An 8,633-nucleotide genomic window follows, 5' to 3' on the forward strand; every position below is an offset into this window, starting at 1 on the left:
GTCGGTTGAGAGACACGCTTGATTCATTTGGAGGTAAAACAACAAAAACAAAGCTATGCACCTTTTCTAATATTTACCGTGACAAAGTGTATCTCTCGGAGTCTGATTTACATAGTCCTCTTGTGAATACGTCTTATCAGCATGCCAGAAGTGAATGTTTATAAGACGTATTCACAAGAAGAATTTGAGGCAAGAGGGAGAAAATGGTAAAATGTTGACTCAAAGGGAGGACATTTGGAAATACTCTGTTCAAAGAGCACGTGAGTGAGTTTAGTGACACACGGACACACATGTAGTGTGTGTGTGTGTGTGTGTGTGTGTGTGTGTGTGTGTGTGTGTGTGTGTGTGTGTGTGTGTGTGTGTGTGTGTTTAGTAACAGCCACTTGTTCATACATGCGTGTGTGCGTGCGTGCATGCATGTATGTACGCATTCACGCACACACGATTTTCATCTTTCTTTTCTCTTGATTTGCTTTTGTCCTTCCTTCCTTCCTTTCTTCCACAAAGTGACCTGAATCAAATATTGATTATTCTGTCATTGTTTGGAGGATCTGCAGGAAAAAGCACTAATTATAAAAGAAAAAAAGAAAAAGAAAAGACCTTTATTTCGCAGTGTCTAGGCTGGACCACTCCGGTTCGCGAAGCTCTCCCCGGGGATAAACCCCGACCGGCACAGCTCCAGCCCGTCATTTACTGCTGCTTTGATCCATGGTCCCTACAATGAGAATGAAAAACATTACTTAAATCCTTTTCTTTTGCCTTATTATACTTTCTGCTGGAACGTGTGGTGTCGTGCTATGGGCACCCAGAGCCTGGATGGATGGTGCTGGATGTGGATCGTGGAGGTACATTTCAAATATGCCCTTGAAGTGATAGTCTTCATGTGTCTGATGTAGTGTGAGTATTGATATGCGGGCGTGTTTTTGCTCTGCGTTGCTTTATGTGCTGCTTTTAACGCATTCGGGCGTTGCAAGAGTTTATCGTTTGGAATGGTAACTTTGAGTCGAATGAAGCCATTTGGAACGCATTCTTATATTTCTATAAAGTTTGAATTTAGAAGTGATACTAAATCAAATTTTTTTGGAAATTCAACTCATCACTGTTAATAGATCAAGAATATGTAGTTACCATAAATGATACAATCACCTGTATAAAAAGCAACAACAAACAAACAAACAAACAAACAAACAAAAAAGTACGCCGCACTAGTGTACAACAGATCAGACATCTGTAGTATTCCAGCAGAAAATTTACAATTTATTTACTGTACCAGACCAGTTACTCGTAGACACTCTGATAATAGAAACAGGGGAAAAATAAATGGAATACAGTTCTACAAAAAAGAAAAAAAGATGTCCAAACGGAAAAATAAAATGAAGAAGAAATTATGCGCTTGGAAAGTAAAAGTTGCAAAATAGAGGAAGATTCGCAGCAAAATTTGATTGCACCCAAAACAACAAGATACAAGGAATATTGATCAGAAGTGAAGCTAGATGGGCTGCAAAAGGAGAAAAAGAAGAGAAAAAGGAGAAAATCATATGAAGAATTATCTAAAGAACTAGAGAAATTTAAATCAATTTCAGGACTCAATTCAAATTGAAAAAAACACACACAAAAAACAACACACACGCAATACATGGCTGGCAAATAAACGTAATTGTGACGCAATTTATCTATCAAATTTAAAATTGAATTGGAATCCCACAATTCAAAATCCCAGGGCTCTGGTGTACTTTCGATCTGCATAACCTAACACAACTAAATATAAGTTATCAACGAAACTAAAAAAAAAAAGCTTAATGTATGGATAAAAAGATCTTTTACACCCGTAGAAAGAGTAGCAGTCCTTAAGTCGACTATAACTATTGTCAAAATTAATTTACTTGTGGATTATGCTTTCAAATCATCCAGATAACAGTATTCAAGAATTGCAGAACTATGTTTTAATTTTGTCTGGGATTAAAAAAGAAGAGAGAGAGATATATACAAATAAAAGATCAGTGGCAGTGCACAGTGTACAAAACAGGGGTATATATATTCCGCATATTCTATCATTCATTAAATCTTTGAAACTCACATGGTTGAAAAAATGCACAATTTGACATACTGTCCAAAATGGAAAAAGACATAGTGTTAAAAGATTGCCCAGAAGTTGAAATGTTATATGAATATGACCAAATAGTTTTAGCAGTTGGAGGGCGCATAATAAAGATCTATTCCATAATTATTCAGAATTTTATGACAAAACTGATGCATATGCCAAGCAAGATATTTTGATGGAACCTTTGTTTTTTACTAGCATATTCAAGATAGACAGCAAAGTCTTGTATTTTGAAGACTGGGTAAGAACAATATCAATTATGTGAAAGATCTCGTGAAAGGGAATGAAAGTTTTGAATATCTATGAATTCCAGGATAAAATTGATACTCGAGTCCCAGTGCTGGAATACTTTGGTTTTGTTAACGTGGATAGAAGTTTTTGTTTAAGAGAAAAGAATATAACATTTGAAAACAATGGTCATAATTGAACCAGCTTTGATAAAGCATATGCTACAATGATAAAAGCTCCAAGAGGAACGAAATATTTCTATGAGGAACTAATTTGAAAACCAGAATTACCAAATGCCTGTTAAAACTGGGTCTTGGTTTTGGAATACAGACTTGATGGGAAGAATATCTTTCTCAAAAATAAAACAAATCCAAGACATGATTAAAATGGTTTCGAATGAAAACTAATTATCTTTTTCTTTCTTTCTTTTTTTGGTTCAACATATTCATTTGCCAAACAATGTTCATAATAATAATAATACTTAAAACAATAGTAAGAAGAAGAAAAAGAACGGTGATGATGATCCTGATGATGATGATGGTGGTGGATACCTATACACCACTCTATCCAGAAAACCGCTCTAGGTGCTTTCAGAAACACATGATGTACATTCCACATTACATCAAAGTTATATATATATACACACAACTATACGCAGAAATCTATTCACACACAAAAATGCAATGCATACACACATACAAGCATATGTCAAAACATGCATAAATGATGGCGTCTCAGGCCAATCGGAGCGTGCGTGCGTGTGCGCGTGCGCGCGTGTGCGTGTAGCTTTAGTTTATCGACAGTTATTGTGGATTTTTTCATTTAACAAGTTTCGATATATTCTGTGGTGTGCCTTATCAAGGTAATTACAATAATGCATGGCTTTGATATGGAGTAATTACCAATACAAATGCTGTACACAGCGCCTTACACACACACACACACACACACACACACACACACACACACACACACACACACACACACACACACACACACACACACACACTCCGACTAACCCGAGACTCCAGCTGTGATTGTCTTAACTTTTCCGTGTGACAAGACAGAATCTAGGCCACACAAAATATAATAATTATGGCCTTTCACGACAGACTGGCTGACAGAGTGTATAACCCTTCCTAACTTTGATTGGATTGCTGTTACATGAAGCTTTTACCCCACTCCCACTCCCGACCCCCTCATTAACAAAATAAAATATAAAAAAAAAGAAAGGGATTTCAGGCGGTGACGTTCACATTGACACGGTCCTGTGTGTGACCCCCAACATGAATCGAGTCTGGGGCCGCATTTTTGGCCATTTTTTTCATTCGTAGTCTACTGAATGCTCTCTCTCTCCATACGAACGGCGGAAGAGACGATGTTAACAGCGTTTCACCCCAATTACCACCATCAAAATATTGCAAGCGGAAGGCTCTTATACTGAAGAGGTGAATGTTGACAAAGAATACCACAATTCTGACGACGGAAGCTAAAGGTTGGGTCATTGAGACACCCACTGGACATCCGAGGGGTCTGTGTAGAGGAGAAGAGAGGACTGGCCGTACTGAGTGAGTTAATGCTCTCTCCAACAATGAAAGACAGTCTACAAGACTTGCTTGAGCAGCAACAGTTTGCTGACTGAGGGCTGTGTAACTATTTCGAGAAAATGCCGTATATATGTTGCTGTAAGACTGTGAACTAATTTCATTAAATCCCTAAAAAATCTTAGTAGCCATGAGAGATTTCATGAAATCATTTGACTTCTCAGTGATTTCATGGAATGCACAAATACTGTTTCAAGCAGGGATTTTGAATGGGCTTCATTCAAGAGGTCTGATCAGTTTGACCTTTGTCCAGAGAAACTGCTGGGTAAAGAAGGCGTCGATGAAGAGCAATGTCGATCAGCAGCCACTGCTCAGACGAATTGTGGCTGGGCCATATGATTATTATTATGATTATGATTATCTAAAACTTCGAGTGATATGATGAAATTACTGGTTCCATAATCTTAGTGTTATGTATATGTCAGATCTTTACACAGAGCACTATGAAAATTTTGAATTTTTCCTTTGCATGCCACTGTTTATGGAATTCATGTTTTCCACAATTACTAATAATTAAAAAAGAACAACTTGAATGAATCACGGAGTTTAAAAATACTGACAGACGATAAACACTTACGCTCAGTTAAACAGTGCTGAACACCAGTGCTCAACGTTCAAGAGAAACCCACTGTTATGCGTCAATGTGTGTTTCAGGTCCAAGCGCGCCCGTGTGTGTGTGTGTGTGTGTGTGTGTGTGTGTGTGTGTGTCTGTGTGTCTGTGTGTGTCTGAGTGTCTGTGTCTCTATGTCTGTTTGTGTCTGCGCACATGTGCGTGTGTAGTGAAACAGCAGTAACAGTAGGGGTTTTATTGTTGTTTTTTTCTTTTCGTTGTGTGAACTGATTTTGGTTGTCATGTTTTGTCGTGGAGAGGCTGTTCGCCGTGTGTGTGTGTGTGTGTGTGTGTGTGTGTTTCCCTGAGTGCGTGTTGCAGGGGTGCATTTTCTGGAGTGCGTTTCCTTTGTTGTCATGGGTGGGTGGGTGGAATCCAATGTTCAGTTGCGTGAGTGTTTTCTGGGGGGGGGGGGGGCGGGGGACGGGTGGGGAGGAGGCCTGGGGAGGGTGGGGGGGCAGGGGGGTGGGGTGGGGAACGAAACAAAAAGCACTTTGAGCAATATAAATGTCTAGTATTATTATTGTTGTTGTTGTTATTATTATCATTATTACGATTATTATGCTGATCCTGTTAGTGAAATCCCCCCCCCTCTCTCTCTCTCCCCAACAAAGAGATAACAAGGAAAAATGTGCTACATTTACATAAAGTGTGTGTGTGTGTGTGTGTGTGTGTGTGTGTGTGTGTGTGTGTGTGTGTGTGTGTGTGTTCAGGTATGAAACGTTGTCGGAGTTTCATGTACACCAGTCAAAAGTGACCAGAGGAATATTAGCCTATTTCTTTTTTCGGAAAAGCCAATACCCGTAGGCATTGTTGGTTAATTTGTGGTAACCGTGTTTTTCTGAAGGTTTAGGGTATGCAGAATCGATTTCTATAACTTGCCAAGCACCACCTTGCTCCAGTCTCCCATGGTAACGGCTCAAACAATATGGCCGCCACGCCAAACGAACATGTACATTTTATCCAAAAAATCAACAACTGAGTCAACCAAAAGTAAACAATACTGCTTTAACCCCCCCCCCCCCCCCCCCCCAAAAAAAAAAAAAAAAAAAGTTATTTATATCAATTAAAACAGATTTTAACACTGAAATATCTTCTTGATACTAACTGTTGATAAATATGTTATCCACAAACCAACAACAAACACTGGATTGATATCGTTTGAGACATCAGAATGTCCATCAGGATGGACCCACTTCAATCAAAGTCACAGCAGTTATCCACAAACCACCAACAAACACTGGATTGATATCGTTTGAGACATCAGAATGTCCATCAGGATGGACCCACTTCAATCAAAGTCACAGCGATGTTTCACCTGAGATGACGACAGTTGGTTACATGCCAATCGTACAAGCGCCAACCCATCAACTTGATACGCTTCACAGAGTTGTGTTGAGATGCAAGCACATCGCCAGACAACTTGGCCAACACCATGTTGTTATAACAGTCAACGAAGCGCTCTTCTGGAGACTGATGGAGCTCAAGTGGGCCAAACCAGAGTACCAGGGTTTTTTGGTTGTGAGATTAGGAGGTCTTCATACCGCTATGAACTTTCTTCAGATTATTGGAAAGCACGTACAGGGATCAGGTCTCCTGGAAGCTTGGACTGAAAGTAACATCTTTGGTCCAGGAACAGCAGAACAGGTGATGTCTGGAAAGTCCTATGCCCGGGGGATGAGAGGACACAAGTTGACACTTCAAGCGCTTTGGTGATTGTTTGTTCCCAAGCGCTTGATGTTCATCAAAGACACAGACCAAGATCTTGAAAGACAGATACAGGATGAACTGTCCACTGATGGCACAGATGGACTGATGAAGTTGTTTGCTTCTCCAAACTTCAGCAAGGCTATGGATGCATTTGTGTCAAGCAATGATAATCCCAACTTCAAGTTCTGGTGGACATATATGCAGATGGTCCAGATTCTCCTACTTTTCACTAGAGCACACAGAGAAGGCCTTTGGCAACTATATCTGCATGCTTTTGGCCAGATGGGGATTCATCTACTTATGTGAGGTGAATCAGTTGCCGGAGAACGTCAAGGCGGAGTTTGAAAAGGGCAACTTCGTGGTCAAGAGGTCACCTCAACAGTTCAACCAAGTTGACCCTGACCAAAGTCAGGAATGGCTCAACAACACAGGGAAGAAGGGTGGTGGAATAGTAGGCATCACCAAAACAACCACAGCGCTGAACAGGTGGGCCCTCTCCTACAACCTCAGATATCACATCAGCAGTGAAACGAAATGTACCTTAGGACTGAGGCAAGATGACAACTTCACACACAATCAGTGCAACCCGGCAAGACAAAGGCTTGATTTGAGGGATTAAAATAAGCTGCTGAACACTTTGCAAACCTTTAAGCTCTTCACACACGAGGCATCCACAGACTTGCAGAACATTGCAACACAGGACGTTATCCCCAGCAACATCACTGAACATTTGTTGACAGTCAAGGAAAGGGGTCAAGGCCAGCTGATCAAATTCATTGAAGAAAGGCTTGTTGTCTGCAACGACCGACAAGTGCAGTTCAGAGACACTTTGCACAAGAACAAATGCCTGACATTCGCATCCCTGTTCGAAGTGGAACAAAAGCAATCCAAGACGAGTGCACAGAAAGTCATCCAGGCCGACAGAAAGTTTCTACAACGACTTGTCACGGCATACAGAGCTGGAAGAGACGTCAATCTGCAAGACATACTACAGCATGAGCTCCTTCCTGCCCCAGCTGCTACAGCAGAAATGACTGGCAATCTCCGTTCTGGTCAGAAATCCCTTTTGGCAGATGCTGTGATTGATGACACACCTTGCCCCCCAAACCTTCAACCATCTGACCTTGGAGAAGAACCCACACTCATCATTGATGGCCAAGCACTTGTGATTGCAATTGGAAAGCCACCAAATGCCAAGACCTTTGGTGACCTAGCTGACACATTTGTTGAATCTGTTCTTCAGAGTGGCGCTGTCTTCACTCGAATTGATGTTGTGTTTGACAGGTACTACGAAATGTCCATCAAGAGTGGCACCAGACAGAAACGAGGCAAGCATGCAGTGCCCGTGAGGAGAGAGATCCAAAGCAGAGAAGTCCCTCTATCACCAAAGTGGGAAAACTTCATTGCCCTTGCAGAGAACAAAGCTGACCTGGCCAATTTCTTGTCTCGCTAACTGATCCTTCCGGCACCTGAAAACAAGATCATTGTAGTTTCTGGTGGCTTCAGTGATGAAGAACAGGTTGAGTCCTCAGCTCCTGATGTAAACACTGAAGAGTTAGAAGCCAAACACGAGGAGGCTGACACTCGGCTTATTCTTCACTGTGTGAAGAGCCAAGCTTCAAGCGTTGTTGTTGCTGCACGAGATACGGATGTGCTGGTCCTTCTCCTCGCCCTCTTCAACAAAATGCCATGCTCAAAAGTGTAGATGAAAGCGGGAACGTCAAAGAACAGAAAGTACATTCCAATCCCACACCATTGTAGATCAACTTCCCTCTGACAACAGTTTCCTCAGTGCCTTACCGGCATTTCATTCACTTACTGGAAGTGATACGACATCGTTCCTGGCTGGCCATACCAAGATATCTTGGTTGCAAGTCTTCAAAGAGCATCATGCCCTCCTTGCAACACTTGGAAGAGGTGAACTGTCTCACCAAGCGTGTGCTGATGCAGCAGCCTTCATCTGTAAAGTGTACAACAAGGACACTGCTTCCGTAGACGATGCAAGGTCAGTTCTGTTTGCTCGAGCCCAGCCCTTGGAAACCTTGCCATCAACACACGACGCCATCTCGTTCCTCTATTATGCGAGCACATTACCAGGCACTTGTCTGGAACCAAGCTGACAAACAACGTCCAGTGCTGCCCAAACCAGAGACCATGGGATGGACCATTAACAATGGCACATTTGCACCTATTCTGATGTCTCTTCCAGCAGTGCCTGAAACTTGCGTTTATCTCATTAGCTGCGGTTGCAAAACACAGTGTCAAAGGAGTAACTGCCAGTGTAGAAAGCATAAACTGCAATGTACTGGTGCATGCAAGTGCAGCACTGGTGACTCTGTCTGCAGAAACAGCAATACTTGAAAGCATGAACTGAAAGAGC

This window comes from Babylonia areolata, chromosome 24 (genome assembly GCF_041734735.1).
Source record: "Babylonia areolata isolate BAREFJ2019XMU chromosome 24, ASM4173473v1, whole genome shotgun sequence".
Taxonomy (NCBI): Eukaryota; Metazoa; Mollusca; class Gastropoda; order Neogastropoda; family Buccinidae; genus Babylonia; species Babylonia areolata.